Source organism: Sus scrofa, chromosome 3, assembly GCF_054392235.1.
Source record: "Sus scrofa isolate SSC_HxYL_T2T_F1_AM1 chromosome 3, Sscrofa_HxYL_maternal_Yorkshire_Landrace_v2.0, whole genome shotgun sequence".
Classification (NCBI taxonomy): domain Eukaryota; kingdom Metazoa; phylum Chordata; class Mammalia; order Artiodactyla; family Suidae; genus Sus; species Sus scrofa.
The window spans coordinates 25,322,145-25,339,649 of NC_139385.1; the positions used below are offsets into that span (position 1 = coordinate 25,322,145).

Sequence of the window (17,505 nt, forward strand, 5' to 3'; positions counted from 1 at the left end):
GCTCACATAGAATTTGGCTAAGGGCTTGGATAGTTTTTGGAAATGGATGCTTCTGTCTCAGAATAAGTGGTTTAAAAAAGTACCCATGAAAAGGGAAATGACCAATTTGGTTGATGATTAAATAGTTAAACTTTTTTGAACCTCAGAAAAATGTCCAGTTTGGTTTGAGTTTTTGGAGGGAAGATGCTAGTCAGTTCTCACTTAGTTGCAGCCTAGAGACCTGTCTTCAGAGGTGTGAAGGTGAGGGATTTGGAAGACTTGATTCAGGACATCCACTCGAGTCAATGGAGTTTCACTCAGAATCACAGAATCAAACCCATCGTGCACATCTCCCATTTCAGCATGAGCTTGTTGCCTGCACTGCATGACTGAGGTGTTCAGTTTGCCAGATGTACACGCTTTCCACTCTACCTGTGGTTGTACAAAAACGAGTTTGTTTTTCCCAAAATTCATCATCAAATGCAGCAACTGCTCTATAGTGTGTGCAGGTGAGAGCATGACCCCAGGGCAAGGATACAACAACAACAGCCTGAGATTGGCTGTGTGGTGGATGCTGCCAGCAGCCTGCTTACATTTATAGCCATCAGCAAGGATCTGAGCATCTCCTATCAGGTGTGTGGTCAGTGATGGCCTTGTGCTGCCAGGGAGGAAATTTTATCCCCGTTAGAGAGGAAAACACATTTTGTAAGATCAAAAAGTGAATTAGAAGTTAGAAGAAAATGAAAAGAAAAATGAGTTAGTTCTGTACTTTTACTTCTGTTTGAATAGTAACAGTGCCCTGAGCCATGCAGCATAAGCAGTTCATTCCTCCAAAGATGTTCACATAGTTACGAAATGAAATACTCCAAGTGATTCTTTTTTTTCTTTTTTGTCTACCCTGTGGTACATGGAGTTCCTGAGCCAGGGATCAGATCAGAGCTGAAGTTGCAGCCTACAATGCAGCTATAGCCACACTGGATCCTTTAACCCACTGAGCTAGGCTGGTGATTGAACATGCATCCTGTCACTGCAAAGAAGCCACAAATCCTATTACACCACAGCAGGAACTCTACTCCAAGTAATACTTGAGAGAATATCTGAATGAAAGAAAGGAGAAGTCTTCCTCTGTAGAGTGTTCTTGAGGTGTTAGGAAGAAAATAGGTTTTCTTTCTAGCCCTTCCTTTACTAATATTCTTAAATTCATTTGCTTATGTAAAGGTGGAACCAAGTCCAAAATTATTTCCTGCAGCTTTTTCCCAAACTACAAGTCCCAATACTTTTCAGTTTGGGTTGGGAAGAATAAAGGTAAGAAAGATTCATTCCTGGTATTATATTTGGGTTATTTTCTGTTAGGAAATAGCACTTGTTTCTTCTTAAATGAATTCAATACTTTATTGGTACTGATATTAAACACATAATCCTCCTTTAAGCAAAATGTTGTCATGTTTGGAAATTCTTTAATCTGTTTCAAGTCACTGGGCTAACATAATTAATTTGAAGGGTCTCTCCTTGGTAATCATAATTATATTTTTCAATATAACTAGGCTTATACAGAACAAAAATGCCAAATTATGTGCAGCCCAGTAATCATTGCATCCACAGGTAAGCTAGTGAATGGGCTTGAAGAGCTGAACTTGTGCTACCTTGTGATAAATGTGAGAGTGACATCGGCTGAGTTCTCTGGGAACATAAATGAAAGAACTAGATAAGATGGGGTGGATCAGCTAAAGCTGAGAGGAAGGTGATTCTTAACTGTTGAAGAGCAAGTACCTGGGTCCATTTGCTAGGAGAGGGCATTCTCCATAGAGGGCTAGAGAACATGAAAATACATAGACAGGAAAGTGCTGAGGGTTATCGCATTCATTATGACTGTGACAAAGGATGCTTCTGGGATGCAGCCCAGGATTCATGTGGATGGAAGGTGGACCACGCCCAAGTTGAAAGGGCCTTAAATGCCATGTTATGAAGTTGACACCCATTCTGTAATAGTGGCAATGCATTGAAAATTTGAGGCAAAGGATTGAGTGTAATTGAACCTCTTTTAGAAAAATATGTTGGTAGTAATGTAAAGAAATATCTACTCACACAAGAATGAGAATAGGCAGTAATAATAAGGTATTAACAATCTGATATTTTCACCAGGGGAGAAGAGGATGAGATGAGATGAGGAGAGAGATAAATGAGAAGATGTTTTAGATGAAAATTAACAGAAACTGTCAGTGAATTGGATGAACAGAATTTGCAGATGAACTGAAATTGGTGCTCAAGGAGAATGAAGAATTAAGATTTACTTCAATACTTTTAGTTTCCCATCTGAGGGATGCTAATACAACAGCAAGCAGAAGAGCCTGTTGAAATTCATGGAAAGGAATATATTGGACTCTGCCCCAGGCTCCTGGCACAGAGCTCCTAAATCCTTTGCAATGTTCTATGTGATCAGAGTACTGGGATCATCTTTTGTTCTGATGTTTGGTCTTTGACCCTGGTTCCTGACACAGAACTCCTAAATTCCTTGGACTCTCCTGGGTGATATGAATATTTTTGGACCTAATGAAGCAACTGGCTAATGGAAAGCCCAAGCCAATTATTTAGAACTTGGAACTTTTAGCAGCCCTCCTTCTCATTCTCCAGAGAGGAGAGAGGGGCTGAAAATGGAGTTAATAATCAATTATGCCTATATGATGAAGACTCCATAAAAATCTCAATAATAGAAGTTTGGAGAGCTTCAGGGTTGGTGAACCCAGAAGATTTCTTCATGGACAAATGATTCTTTTGTAGCCCTTTTTCTACACCCATAGGAGGGGGAGAGTCAGGAGCCTCCAATTCTGTCATTGTGATGTTCTAATTGTATGCATAAAAAGGATTAACATACTGAATTTTATGTTGTGAGAATTACATCTAAATAAAAATGCATTTAAGGGAGTGTCCATTGTGGTGCAGTGGAAACTAATCCAGCTAGTACCTATGAGGCTGTGGGTTCAATCTCTGGCCACGTTCAGTGGGTTAAGGATCTGACATTACTGTGAGCTGTGGTGTAGGTTGCAGATGTGGCTCATAGCCCATGTGTTTGTGGCTGTGGTATATAGGCAAGCAGTTGTAGCTTCAATTATACTCTTACCCTGGGAAATTCCATATGTCCCTGGGGTGGCCCTAAAAAGAAAAAAAAATCAACTTTAAAAGCAAACAAAACCTCAAACCAGAATTCCCAGTAACAGGCACCAGCTTAGTTGTAAATGTAGCAAAACCCCAGAAAGAGCAAATTACCAGAAGAGTGAATTAAGTAGACAGAGTGTCTACCAAGTATTATTAGTGCTTTGACCCCACCTAGTAGAGCCAGGAAATGGCTCATCTGGGCTTCAGCCTTGAATGTGTTGCATTCCTCTGTCATAGAGACTCACCTGGCCCTGCTTGGTGACTCAGTGGGCAACATTTTTCTTTACAAAATTACAAGTAAAATCCAAATATCATATTGACTTTTAGCTAAATAACAATGCCAACTAGATCCATTATGATAGCTAAGAAAAAATACCAAGTATTGGGAATGATACTGAGCAATTTGAGCTCTTGTGATGACAGTGAGCTCATATGATGATGTCTCTCAATGATGAGACACTGTAAGTGTACAGACACATTGGAAAGAATGAATATAACCATAAAACTTCTACAAGAACCAGCAAGTCTGCCTCCAGGTCTTTACCCAAGGGGAAAATAGGTATACCAAAATGTGTAACTAAATATTTATGGCAGTTTTTTTTTAAATTTCCTCCATAGTTGGAGACACATTAAATAGCCTACAATAGGAGAATGGATGAACATGGCATAGCTATAAAATGGTTTAAATTGGGACACTTCAAATTAAAAAGAGTCAAAGTTTTATAAATACACCAAAATGGTTAAATCTCAAAAAAATCACATTGAGAGCAAAGGTGAGGTAGGAGATAAAGCTGTCCTGCTGAAAATAAGAGTCTTAATTACAGGTTAGGGAGTTCCCTTTGTGGCTCAGTGGGTTAAGAACTCTACTAGTATCCATGAAGTGGCAGGTACAATCCCTGGCCTTGGTCAGTGGGTTAAGCATCTGACATTGCTGTGGCTATGGTGTAGGCCAGCAGCTGCATGGCCATTTTGACCCCTACCCAGGGAATTTCCATATGCTGCAGGTGTGGTCCTAAAAAGGAAAAAAAATACGTCAGTTAAACTGAACGACTGCCTCCCCTTTCCTTGCTCAGCTTCCAGAATCCTGGCATCCATGCCCAGTACTGCCAAGCAGGAAACCACAGAACACTCAGGAGGACACCTGGAGCTATCAGAGACTTCCAGATGCATATGAATATCCCCAGTTAACTCAGGGAGGAGCTCTGAGGGATCCAGGCTACCCCCCCACACAGGCACACAGCACTCAGATTAGCTGATTCCTACCCAGCATGCAAACGTGAATGGGCAGGGGAGGACTCAGTGACATGGGAGGACATGGACAAGGAAAGATGGAGGGAAAAATCGCACTGAAGTGAGGTACCAAAGGAAGAGAAAAAATGAAGAGATCATAGGAAAACATGAAATAAATTGCCTACTAATGTACTTCAAGTAAATAGAGGAGATACTTTATCCAATGAGCACTGTTATTTAGGTAGAGCACAACACTACATGTATATGTGTGTATATCTATGCCTAGGGATGTGTGTATATATAACATGTATATGCATATGGGATCACAAGCACCCAGAAACCTCCAGCCACAGGCTTGGTACTCTCCTTTGCAGCTCTGTAAACCTGCATGGAATAGAGGGCCCATGACCCTCCTTGGAGAGTTTGAACAGAACCACTTGGCTTTTTTCTCCTCAGAAAGGGCCTCCCCTTCCAGTGCACTCTCAGTACATGTATCATGTTTAGGAACCCCCACCACACATCACTCCTAATGCTTTCATTGTCAACTTTGCCAAGACAATTTTGAAATTCTCCCTCTGTTTCCTGGTTTGTTGGCTCCCACAGGCTACATGAGATTAAAGTTCACATGCAGTGTCTTCATCATAGAACTCTGTGAATATTGGCCTTCTCTCACAAGGGGGGTTGACTAGGAGTGAGTGACTCAGTTTCCACCCCTGCATTTGGTCACAGCATATCCTACCTTATTTTATCCTCATGAGGACTGAATGAGTCCTAATCATGCATATGTTTTTAATCTTTTTCTCACACTTGGGTTTCTGAGTAATTGAGGATCAACTTTGGAGGACTCATGCAGCCTGCATGGGCTCTGACATCTGGCTCAAGAATGCAGAACCCCAGCCTTGGGAAGTGGGACATCATGGTTTCAGTGGTGAATTGGATGATAATGCAGGAAATTAACCCCCAGAAGCACAAGGAAAAGTGGGACCTCTTACTATCCCAAGATCACCTGGCAGTGAGGGAAACAGGGTACCTGGAAGCAGATCCCAGGGTTCAAAACCCATTCACAGGTCAAGTCTGCAGGTCAAGCATGGTTGGCATCATTTTGTAAGAGCCAAAGATAAGAGCAGCACTTCCTATACCATGACCCGTGTGTGATGGTTCAGACCACATCCATTTCTCTCCAGGGCACTCTGACCACCTGAGGTGCCCCTTCTCTTGTTGTGAAAAGGGACTGGGATGTGGATTCTTCACAGCTCAAGTGCCACATCTGGGTACAGACTCAAAGAGATCTCCACTGTGGCCATTCATTTTCTTGCTAATACTGGGAAACCTAAGTTGACATGTGAGCACAAACAGGCCCTTGGAGTTTACCCTGTGAAACTGACTCAGCCCTTTGCTTCTCTGCTTAAATCATTTGACTCCCCAGTGACCCATCACAGTTTTAGCTGTGGCTGTGATGACTCCATGAGCCCCAGATCCTTGACTCACCCTGAGCACATGGCATTTCTACTCGGCTGTCATAAGGCCTTGTTTAAAATCTCCTTCCAGTCTCATTCTCATCTACTGGACAAATACACTCTCCTGCCTTCATCCTCATTTCACTAGAAGACACCCCCTGTGATCAGATGCTCAGGTAGGAATCCTTGTCTTCATCTTGACTCCTCTCTTCTCTCAGTCACACAGACATCCTTGTGTCACATGGCCTCTGCCTATAGGACAGGTCCTGGATCCTATTCCATGTCTCCATCTCTACCTCCTTTGCTCCCCTGATCCAGCAATCCTTGTCCTCAGCCTCAAATCCGTCAAGTTCTGCCACCTGGTTTATCCTTTTTCCAAAGTGGTAGACTCTGTCATTTTGAATTGAAATCCAGCTCCTCCAAAAAAAAATTGGAATTCCTGCTGTGGCATAGCAGGTTAAGGATCTGGTTGTCTGTGTCCCCCATGTTTGCATCCCCCCCTCATAGAGGCTCCTGGACCACTCCCACCAAGAACCCATCAATTCCACTGCTTCTCCTTTCCCTATTTATGTAATCAGTAAAACTCACCACCTGACATGCCCTGTCTTCTGTTTAATTTTAGTGTCTGCAATCTTGTTTTCCTCCCAACATGAAGACATGGACTTTTTTTTAGTTTTAGGTAATCTTCCCCAACCCAAGCACAATTTTATTTATCAGTTGTGAGGCAATGTCATTTATCTTATCATTTTTCCCTATATTTTCCTTAATAAGACTGCATCTGCAATATATGGAAGTTCCCAGGCTAAGGGTTGAATTGGAGCTGCAGCTCTGGCCTATGCCAAAGCCACAGCAACACCAGATCTGAGCTGCATCTGTGGCCTATGATGCACCTTATGGCAATGCTGTATCCTTAACTCACTGAGCAAGGCCAGGTATTTTTTTTTTTCCCACTGTACAGCAAGGGAAGGCCAGGTATTTAAAAAAAATTTTCCCCCTGTTTTTTGCTCTTTTCTCTCTCTCTTTCTCTCTCTCTTTCTTTCTCTCTTTCTTTCTCTCTTTCTTTCTTTCTTTCTTTTTCTTTCTTTCTTTCCTTCCTTCCTTCCATTGTTGGTTTTTTTTTTATTATCTTTTTGCTATTTCTTGGGCTATTCCTGCGGCACATGGAGGTTCCCAGGCTAGGGGTCAAATCGGAGCTGTAGCCGCTGGCCTACGCCAGAGCCACAGCAACACGGGATCTGAGCCGAATCTGCAACCTACACCACAGCTCTCGGCAACGCCGGATCGTTAACCCACTGAGCAAGGGGCAGGGACCGAACCCGCAACCGCATGGTTCCCCGTTGGATTCCACACGACGGGAACTCCCTTCCTTTCTTTTTTGAGGGCTGCACTCACAGCATATAGAAGACTGGGGGGAAAAAAGCACTTTTTCCCTCTTGCCTTTTGTGTGTGTGTATGTGTGTGTCTTTTTAGGGCCACAACCATGGCATAAGGAAGTTCCCACACAAGGGATCAAATCAGAGCTGTAGTCACCAGCCTACACAATAGACACAGCAACTTGAGATACATGCAACATCTGGGACCTATACCACAGTTTGTGAAAATGCTGAATCCTTAACCCAATGAGCCAGGCCTGGGATTGAACCTACATCCTCTCAGACACTATGTCATGTTCTTAACCCACTGAGCCACCCACCACAGGAAATTCTCACTTACCTTATCATGATGGTACTCTATCATTTGCTTGTGTGATTCCCTCCAATTATAAAAGTTTTGTGTGCTGATCCCTTCCACTATGAGAAAAACCAGTCTGTGCTCATCACCTAATGAGAGGATGCCATCAGTGAATAAAGATACAAATTGCGGGGGCCAGACTTCATTATGTGAGAAAAAAACACATAAAGCCTTGAGACTTCCCTGGATTTCCACTGAGGAGTGAGTGGGAGATGGGGAGGGAGAGATGAGGGGCAGTGACGTGGAGCTTACCCCAAACTGTCCAGCTGGATTTCTTCTTGGTCAGAAAAGTCATACTGCAGCATTCTTGGAGGGAAAGGACACAAACTGCATGGAATTTATCAGGTTTAATTTTTCAAATGTAACCATTGTTATCTTAGAAAACAAATCTTAAATGATAAAATCTATTTCTAAGCACACCATTTAACTATTGCAAAAGAGATTATTTTTTAAATGATACAAACATGGGTAAAAATGTTGCTTTCACCAACTTACAATTACTGTGGATTTAACTCTAGAAAAATAATATTACTATGCCATCTAAAAGACTATATTGATAAGCTGCTTATACTTTCAAATGAATAAAGCAATTGGTACAGAAAATAATATACATATGTAGTTCACTTATAATATTTCTGTGTAAAAGTTACCAAAAATGTTTTGAGAAATGTGGCTTAAGGAAGCTTCAAACTAAATAAAAGATTAGTCTCTTCATTACAACATTTCTTTCACCACTGAGAGAGAACCCAAGCATTCTGTGCATATAGAAAAAGTCCTACATTTCTTGGTGTGTTCTTACATTGTAATACATTTAGATGGGAGAAGATGACTGGGAAGGAACTCAGTGCCATGTTCAGCAGGTAAATTTGGAGGAGCTACCCTACATCCATTGGCCCCAGTGTAGTTCAGGTGGGGATACATGAGAGGGGATGGATGCAACCTGGCAGCTTAGGAGGCTGAGTGGTGGGGAGGGAAGGGCATGGCTTTAATACCCAGGCCCACTCCTGGGAAGGGGCAATCAGGGCTTGGGACTTGGCCTCCTGGATGGTTTGGAAAGACCCCTTGTGATGTGGTGGTTCTCATAATCTCTTCCAGGAACTTGAGCTCTTTGAGCACCTCTAACATCTCCTGTTCTTGTTTAGACTGCATGACTCTTTCTCCACCTCTTGAGCCAGAGAATTGAGTTCCTCCTTCAAATTCAGGTTGATCCTCAGCATCTCTCTGTGGGTGTCTGTGAGGCTAGGTATATTTAATAATTCTGTCTCTAGCCTGACCTTCTCTAATGATGTCTCCATCTCTGCATTCTGCTTTCAAGCAGCATATATATTGTCAATGAGTTGGCCTATCTCCTCAATCTGCATACCCAATGTTCTCACAAGCTGCTTCTCATGTCTCAGATAAAGTCGACTTTGAACAGACTGAAGCAGTCACAATGTAAAGATGAGTCCTACCAAGAAGGGGATGAAATATACAGACACACCATTGTCTCCCGCTGCAGGCTCTGGAAAGTAGACCATGAACTAAAGCCATTGGGCAGTAGCAACACCAGCACCTCACACAGCTTCCCAAGAATCAGCTCAAAGCCAAGCTCCACAGAGGTTAGCAGCCACTCCATGGCACTGATCCAGCACAGGGCTCTGCCCAGTTACCATGGATCCACCAGGCACAACAAACCCCAACATTCCACCTGGAACCCAACCAGCAACTGCCGTCCTGGATTGGTCACTTATCTGCTCAGTGTTGGGGGAGGGTGGCAGGGGGGAAATTTGTAAACAAAATGTGATTCTTCCCATCATTGTCTCAAGAGAATTTTTCTTTATCTCATTCTTATTGTGTTCATATCAGTAGTCAGCTGAAATATAGGGAAATGTGTCAATCTTGAGTTAATGGCTGCAGAAATCTTTAAAATGCATAACCCATTACAGTATCAAAAAAACTGTTTCTGCACCGTATGTATAGGTCTTATCAAGTAACACAGAGAACACTTCTCCATCACATTTCAGGTGAAACACACTCTCACCGCATGCAGCCTCTGTATTAATGTTTATGACCATCCATCAGTTTCATGGTGACTGAACTTCCTGAAAATGAAATAAATCATAATGTACACTTTGTTGTTTCTTTTTCTGGAAGTAATGTTTTTAAGAGTGGCGTATTTTTATTTGAATAGTTCAAGCTGTTTTTAGTGCTGAACAATTCACAAAATGTTTATCCCTTTTCTTAGTAATAGGCATTTAGTTTAGATCTTGTGTGAGGTATCATGAATAAGTGTGTTTTAATATTGATGCACATCTTTTTTTTCCAGATATCTGTTTTCATATACCCTGGTAAAGGATACCTGGGAGTCACAATACTGGGTAGATATGTGCTAAACAAATGTTCTTTTATTTTGAAAAAGATTTCTTAAGGTGTAATTTTTTATTAGCTACATCTGTAGCATGTGTAAGTTCTGTGCCAAGGATTTAATCTGAGCCATAGATGTGACAATGCCAGATTCTTTAACCCACTTCCCCCAGCTGTGGATTGAACCCACGCCTCCACAGGGACACAAGTCCCTGCAATCAGTATCTTAACCCACTGTGCCATAGCAGGAACTCTGAGGTGTAATTTAAATGCCATAAATTCACTCATTTAAATCCAGAATTATTTGCTTTTGTGGGAAAGTGTAAAGAACGTGTATCCTTCACAATCCCATTTTAGAACAATTCTATCACCATGAAACATTTCTCAATTTTCACTTTACTCTATTAGCTTCATTTAACACAGTCACTCTCTCTCTTTGAAGTGCTTTCATCAGAGATTCCTGCTTAGTACATTTTACAGTTTTTATAATAGTTTTTGTTGTTGTATTTTTCTGAACTCAACAGCCTTTCTTTGGCTGACTCCACGGTGGCTTGCATTTTCCTTAGCTTTAGTTCCCCCCACCTTTTTTCTTTTTTTTACTCAATGAATTTTATTGCATTTATAGTTTTACAACCATCACTACAAACCAATTTTGTAGCATTTCCATCTCAAACATCCAGCCCATCACCCGACCATCTCTCCTTGGTAAACCATAAATTTTTCAATGTCTGTGAGATAGCATAGGATCTGCAAATAAGTTCATAGTGTCCTTTTTTTAGATTCCACACTTAAGTGATAGCATACAACATTGGTGTCTCACTATCTAACTTCACTTAGCATGATAATTTCTAGGTCCATCCATGTTGCTGGAAATGCCATTATTTCTTTCCTTTTAATGGCTGAGTAATATTCCATTGTGTATATGTACCACATCTTCTGGATCCACTCCTCTGTCGATGGACATTTAGGTTGTTTCCATGTTTTGGATATTGTAAAGAGTGCTGCAATGAACATTGGAGAACATGTGTCTTTGCAAGTCATGGTTTTCTCTGGATAGATGCCCAGGAGTAGGATTGCTGGATCCAATGGTAGTTTTATGTTTAGTTTTCTGAGGAATCTCCATACTGCATTCCACTGTGGTTGTACCAATTTACAATCCCACCACCAGTGTCACAGGGTTCCTTTTTCTCCACAGCCTCTCCAGCACTTATTGCATGTAGACTTTTTGATGCTGGCCTTTCTGGCAGGTGTAAGGAAGTACCTCTTCGTGGTTTTGATTTTCATTTGTCGAAGCATGAGTGATGTTGAACATCTTTTCATGTGTTTTTTGGCCATCTGTATGTCTTCTTTGGAGAACTGTCAGTTTAGATCTTCTGCCCATTTTTGGATGGGGTTGTTTGTTTTTTTTTGGTGTGGAGCTGTGGAAGGTGTTTATAACTTTTGGAGATGAATCCCTTGTCAGTGGATTCACTTGCAAAGATGTTCTCCCATTCTGTGGGTTGTCTTTTCATTTTCTTTAGGCTTTCCATTGCTGTGCAGAAACTTTTCAGTTTGATTAGGTCCCATTTGTTTATTTTTGTTTTTCTTGTCAATACTCTAAGAGGTGGATCTGGGAAGATGTTGCTGTCATTTATGTCAAGGTGTGTTTGGCCTATGTTTTCCTCTAAGAGTTTTATAGTGTCTAGTCTTATATCTAGGTCTTTAACTCATTTGGAGTTTACTTTTGTGTATGGTATTAGGGAGTGTTCTAATTTCATTCTCCTCCATGTGGCTGTCCAGTTTTCCCAGCATCACTTATGGAACAAGCTTTCCTTTCTCCATTGTATATTCTTGCCTCCTTTGTCATAGATGAGTTGGCTGTAGGTGTGTGGGTTGATTTCCGGGCTTTCTATCCTGTTCCACTGATGTATATTTCCATCTTTGTGTCAGTACCATACGGTTTTGATGATTGTTGCTTTGTAGTATAGTCTGAAGTCCGGGAGCCTGATTCGTCCAGCTCCATTTTTCTTTTTCAGGGTGTCTTTGGCTAGTCTGGGTCTTTTGAGCCTCCAAACAATCTTTGGATTGGAAGAGTTAATATTATCAAAATGACTATACTACCTAAGGCAATATACCAATTCATTGTGACCCCTATCAAATTACCAATGACATTTTTCACAGAACTCAAAATAGTTTAAAGTTTGTTTAGTGCTTTACATATTGACATTTCTTTGTCTTATGGGTTCAATTTCTGATGCAAAGTAAGAAATGGTCTGTCTCATACCTTTGTAAGTAAAAGGTTGTTCTGGATGTTGTTTATTTTTTTTTTAAAAAAAGCCCGTTTTTATTTTTTAGAAGGTTGACATTTATGGGCACCTAATTTTTGTTTTTGTTTTTTGTCTTTTGTGCCATTTCTTGGGCCACTCCCACGGCATATGGTGATTCCCAGGCTAGGTGTCCAATTGGAGCTGTAGCCACTGGCCTATGCCAGAGCCACAGCATTGTGGGATCAGAGCCACATCTGCAACCCACACCACAGCTCATGGCAATGCCAGATCCTTAACCCACTGAGCAAGGCCAGGGATCAAACCTGCAACTTCGTGGTTCCTAGTCGGATTCGTTAAGCACTGAGCCACAACGGGAACTCCACATATATACATTTCTTGTATTATCTCCTTCATGGTCTATCAGAAGAGACTAGATATAGTTCCCTGGGCTGTACAGTAGGACCTCATTGCTTATCCATCTGAAATGTAGTAGCTTGCATCTGCTCATCCCAAACTCCCAATCCATCCTCTCCCTTCCCCCTTGGCAACCAGAAGCCTGTTCTCTATGTCTGTGAGTCCATTTCTGTTTTGTAGACAGGTTCATTTGGGACATATTTTACATTCTGCATGGAAGTGATATCATATGGTATTTGTCCTTCTCTTTCTGACTTAATTCACTCAGTATGATAATCTCAGGTCCATCCATGTTGCTGAAAATGGCTTTATTCATTCCTTTTACAGCTGTGTAGTATTCCATTGTATATATGTACCACTACTTCTGAATCCATTCATCTATTGATGGACATTTAGGTTGTTTCCATGTCCTGGCTATTGGGAATAGTGATGCTAGGAACATAGGGGGTGCAGGCATATTTTTTGAATTGTGGTTTTGTCCAAATATATGCCCTGGAGTGGATTGCTGATCATATGGTAGTTCTATATTCAGTTTTTTGAGGAGCTTCCATAATGTTCTCCATGGTGGATGTACCAACTTACATCACCGCCAGCAGTATAAGAGGGTTCCCTTTTCTCCACACCCTCTCCAGCTTTTGGTATGTGTAGAATTCTTAATGATGGCCATTCTGACCAGTGTGAGGTGATACCTCATTGTAGTTTGGATTTGTATTTCCCTAGTTACTAGTGATGCTGAGAATTTTTCATGGGCCTACTGGCCATCTGTATGTCTTCTTTGGACAAATGTCTCTCTAGGTGTTCTGCCCATTTTTTTGATTGAGTTTTTTTGGTTGTTGTTGAGTTGTATAGGTAGTTTGTATATTTGGAGTTGAAGTCCTTGTTGGTTGTATCATTTGCAACTACTTTCTCCCATTCAGTGGGCTATCTTTTTTAAATTGTTGAATGGTTTCCATTGCTGTGTCAAAGCTTAATTGATTAGGTTCCATTTGTTTACAGGTCCATTTTTAAACTATTTTGTTTTCTCCATCTTTATGGCACAATAATAATGCCAGATGTTTTTATTGCACATAGTACTTACTTATAAATATTCAGATGTATTTATTAAGCCTATATATTTTGTCATTCTTTCATTCTTCAGACTGAATTAGCAACTCTAAGATCTCAGCTAATGTAAGATGTGTAAGCAAATTGTTTTATGTCAGACCTTCCAATTCTTCTTTCCCCAAGTGCTGACGAATCATTGAAAATATAACCAGGAGTGACAGATTGAGATTATTTGTATTACCTTAACTAGTGTCTTCAGATAGTATTTTTAAAATTTCTGCATGTGTCATATAAAACTGATTTTACAATACTTATTTAGAAGAGATCCTTTCCACTGCAGTACGGTTGGCATTTGGGGCCAAATTATTCTTTATTATGGGAAGCTGTCCTGAGCATTGTAGGATATTTTGCAAACTCTGCCTAGTTGTAACAGTCGAAAATGTCTGCAGACTTTGCCAAATGTCCTCTAGGGATAATGTCATCCCTGTTGAAAAATACAAATTGGGTCAATCTTTATTTTAGTTAATTGTAGTTCTTCAGAACTTTGTGTTTATCATGTCTGTTTTCTAAAATCCATGTTTTAAGTCATTCCAATATTTTGGAGGTGGCTTACTGGATATTTGCCCTGCTCTTTGTTTATCTAACATTTTTTGTAATATTTATTCATGAAAGATTTATCTGGACTTACAATTTAAGGATTTTTTTTCCTTTCAAAGTCTATAAATATCATGCCCCTTCATTCATACATAAGAAAGTATGTCTGCTTGGTATATGTTTGTAAGTAAACCTTTTCGAACTTTGTTCCTTTTTTTTTTTTTTTTTGGTCCTGACCAGTGCAGAATTGTTATGTGAATATATGTCAGCTATATGCTGAGTCTGTATTCATTGATTGATATTTTTATTGTTTTTATTACAGTATAGTTGATTTACAATTGAAATTTTTTTTCAAATGCACAGCATAGCTATATAGTAACTTTACAGATTATACAGTAGAAAACTTATTATAAAATATTGGCTATATATCTTCTGATATACAATATAACATTGTAGCTTATTTTATATACCTAATAGTATGTAACTTTTAATCTCTTACCTCTGTGTTGCTATCCCCCCCTTCTTTTTTTTTTTTTCCAAGGGCTGCACCCACTGCATATGGAAATACCCAGGTTAGGGGTTGAATCAGAGCTACAGCCACTGGCCTATGCCACAGCCACCACGATGCAGGATCTGAGCCATGTCTGCAGCCTACACCACAGCTTGCGGCAATACCAGATCCCAGACCCACTGAGAAAGGCCATGGATCCAACCTGAATCTTCATAGATACTAGTTGGATTTGTTTTTGCTGCTTCACAGTGGGAACTCTGCCACTCCCCACTTCTCTCTCCCCTTTGGTAACCACTAGTTTGTTCTCTGTAACTGTGACTCTGTTTTGTTATTTTTGTTTGTTTGTTTGTTTGCCATCACTATATTCCACATATAAGTGATAACTTACAGTAGATTTCTTTCTCTGTCTACAGTAGATTTCTTTCTCTGTCTTAGTACTTCACAAAGTATGATACCCTTCAGGTCCTTCCATGTCATTTCTGATGGCAACATTCATTTTTTCATGGCTGATTATTATTCCATTGTGTGTGTGCACCACTTCTGCTTTATCCATTTACCTGTTGATGGATGCTCAGATTGATGCCATATCTTGGCTGTTGTAAATCATGCTACTCTAACCATTGCTATATATATATCTATATCTTTATCTATATCTATGTATCTCTCTCTCTATATCTTTTTAATTTGTTTTAATTTTCTTTGAAGTATACCAAAGAGTGGAATTTTGGGGTCATGTGATAGCTGCATTTTTACTTTCAAGGTAATTTCATCCTGTTTTCCACAGTGATGTACCAATTTGCAATCCCCCCAACAGTGTATGAGGGTTCCCTTTTCTCCACATCCCCACCAACACTCGTTACTTATGTCTTTAATGATAGCCATTCTGACAGGTGTGAGGTTATAACTCCTTGCACTTTTTATTTACATATCTTTGATGATTAGTGATGTTGAACCTCTTTTCATGTGTCTTTTAACCATGCATAAGTCTTGTTTGGAAAAATGACCCTTCTGGTGTCTGTTCATTTTTTTTTCTTCTTTTTTTTTGGACAGCATATGGAAATTCCCAGGCAAGGAATCAAGTCTGAGCCACACTTGTGGCAATGCCAGATCCTTAACCCACTGTACCAGGCTGGGGATTGACCCTACACCTCTTCAGCAAACTGAGCCACTGCTGTTGGATCGATTCATTTGTGTGTCCTACCAAGTATTGCCCCCAATAATTCTCTGTGTTCCTCAAGACTAAGCCTATCAGGAGTGGAGTCTAACGACTTAAGCAAGACTTGGTACATGAGGGCCACTTGAGATAGCCAAGTGGGGGGAACCTGTTTAGGCACCACAGGGGGAGAGACCCCCCCCCTGAAAATGACCTTGAGCTTAGAGGGGCACATAGACACACTCTGCTTCTAAGAGAATCTGTGCATTATCTCAGTTCCACTTCCTTTCCCGTCACGCAGCTGTGAAAGCCCCTGAACCTCAAGGACGGACACTTTAGATACCACATCAAAAGGCATGTTAAAACACATAGGATCATATACTCAAAGCAGAGCAATGTTTAAAGGGACCCTAAGTCAACAATGTATATAATGACATCTGCAGAAAAGACAAAGGTTTTTCCAATGTGAAAAGTCTTGCAGAAAAGCATTTAAAAATGACTGCTTTTATATAAAGGATCTCTACATTACATTACATATTGAAAACATCAATCACATGCTTATCACTAAGGCTCTTTCCTTCTGTCTTTTTTTCTTTTTTCACATGGTTCTACCAGGGGCACATGGAAGTTCTTAGGCTAGGAATTGAAGCCAAGCTGCAGAGGCAACCTAAAAGGCACCTGTGCTCATGCCACAGCCTTTGACCCGCTGCCCAGTACATCAGCATCGAATGCACATCTCCACAGCACCCTGAGCTGCTCCAGGCAGATTCTTAACCCCCTGAGCCACAACAGAGACTCCCAAGCTATTTATTCATGCCCCATTTAGTTACAGGGTTGAGAGACCTAAGTAGCAGATGCCATGAAGGGAGTAGCAGCAAAAAAACTAAAGGCAAATGCAGGCATATTTCCTTTCCTTCAGACCTCATTGCAAGGGACGCAAACAATGTGAAAAGGACAACTACTCAGAGGTGATGACCAAGTGGAGGCTTCCGGGACTGACAGATGTAGCTGAGGTGCAGCCTGTCCTGCTGGTGGTATGCCTTGTCATCTACCTTACCTTAGTAATTGGCAATGTCCCTACCAGTCTGCTACTGCACAGTGACTCAATGCTTCACACTCCAGTGTGCTTCTTCCTCAGCCACCTACCTCTGCTTTGTAGGTCTGTGTCATGCCACCAAGGTCACTCCTCAGATGCTGGTGCATTTCTTATCCAAGGGAAGGGAAAACAAATTTCCTTTCTTGGTTGCTCTATCCAGTTCCACTTTTTCATTGATCGTCCTGGTGATCACACATGATGGCTCCTACAAACCACAGATGACGTGATCACAGTCATGACTTCTGACCATGGCCGTTTGCCAACCCTTGCTCTATGGGAGCAGAATGTCCCAAAGTGTCTGCCTCTCTCTCACGGCTACCCTTATAGTCATGGCTTTGCAACTGGTCGAGCCCAGACCATCCTGATGCCCTGTCTCTCCTTCCTGGGACCCAATGAAATCAACTTCTTGTATTGTGCTGATCCACCTCTCTTCATCCTTCCCTGCTCAGATATGTATGAAAACACGACTGCCATGTTCGCAGTAGCTGGTTTCAACCTCTGCTGTTCTCTCACACCATTGTCCTCGTCCTCACCTCCGACATTTTTATTTTCAC

General features: G+C 41.0%; 2 long non-coding RNA genes across 3 annotated transcripts in view; one reads left to right on the forward strand and one right to left on the reverse strand.

Annotated features, from left to right (window-relative positions):
- The window catches only part of LOC102157759 (uncharacterized), a 215,586-nt gene extending 212,685 nt beyond the window's left edge, over positions 1-2,901 (forward strand). Inside the window, exon 4 of the long non-coding RNA XR_014840481.1 lies at positions 2,122-2,901. This is a non-coding gene — a long non-coding RNA (uncharacterized LOC102157759). The remainder of the gene's footprint in view (positions 1-2,121) is intronic.
- LOC146404479 (uncharacterized) overlaps positions 1-17,505 on the reverse strand; it is a 33,176-nt gene that overhangs the window by 4,424 nt on the left and 11,247 nt on the right. The window contains exons 2-5 of one of the 2 annotated variants that reach the window (XR_014840500.1): positions 17,002-17,156; positions 7,803-9,631; positions 7,533-7,639; positions 741-3,129 (exon numbers count right to left, since the gene is read on the reverse strand). This is a non-coding gene — a long non-coding RNA (uncharacterized LOC146404479). Of the gene's footprint in view, positions 1-740; positions 3,130-7,532; positions 7,640-7,802; positions 9,632-17,001; positions 17,157-17,505 lie in introns of those variants that run through there. The other variant, XR_014840501.1, reaches the window with a different exon arrangement.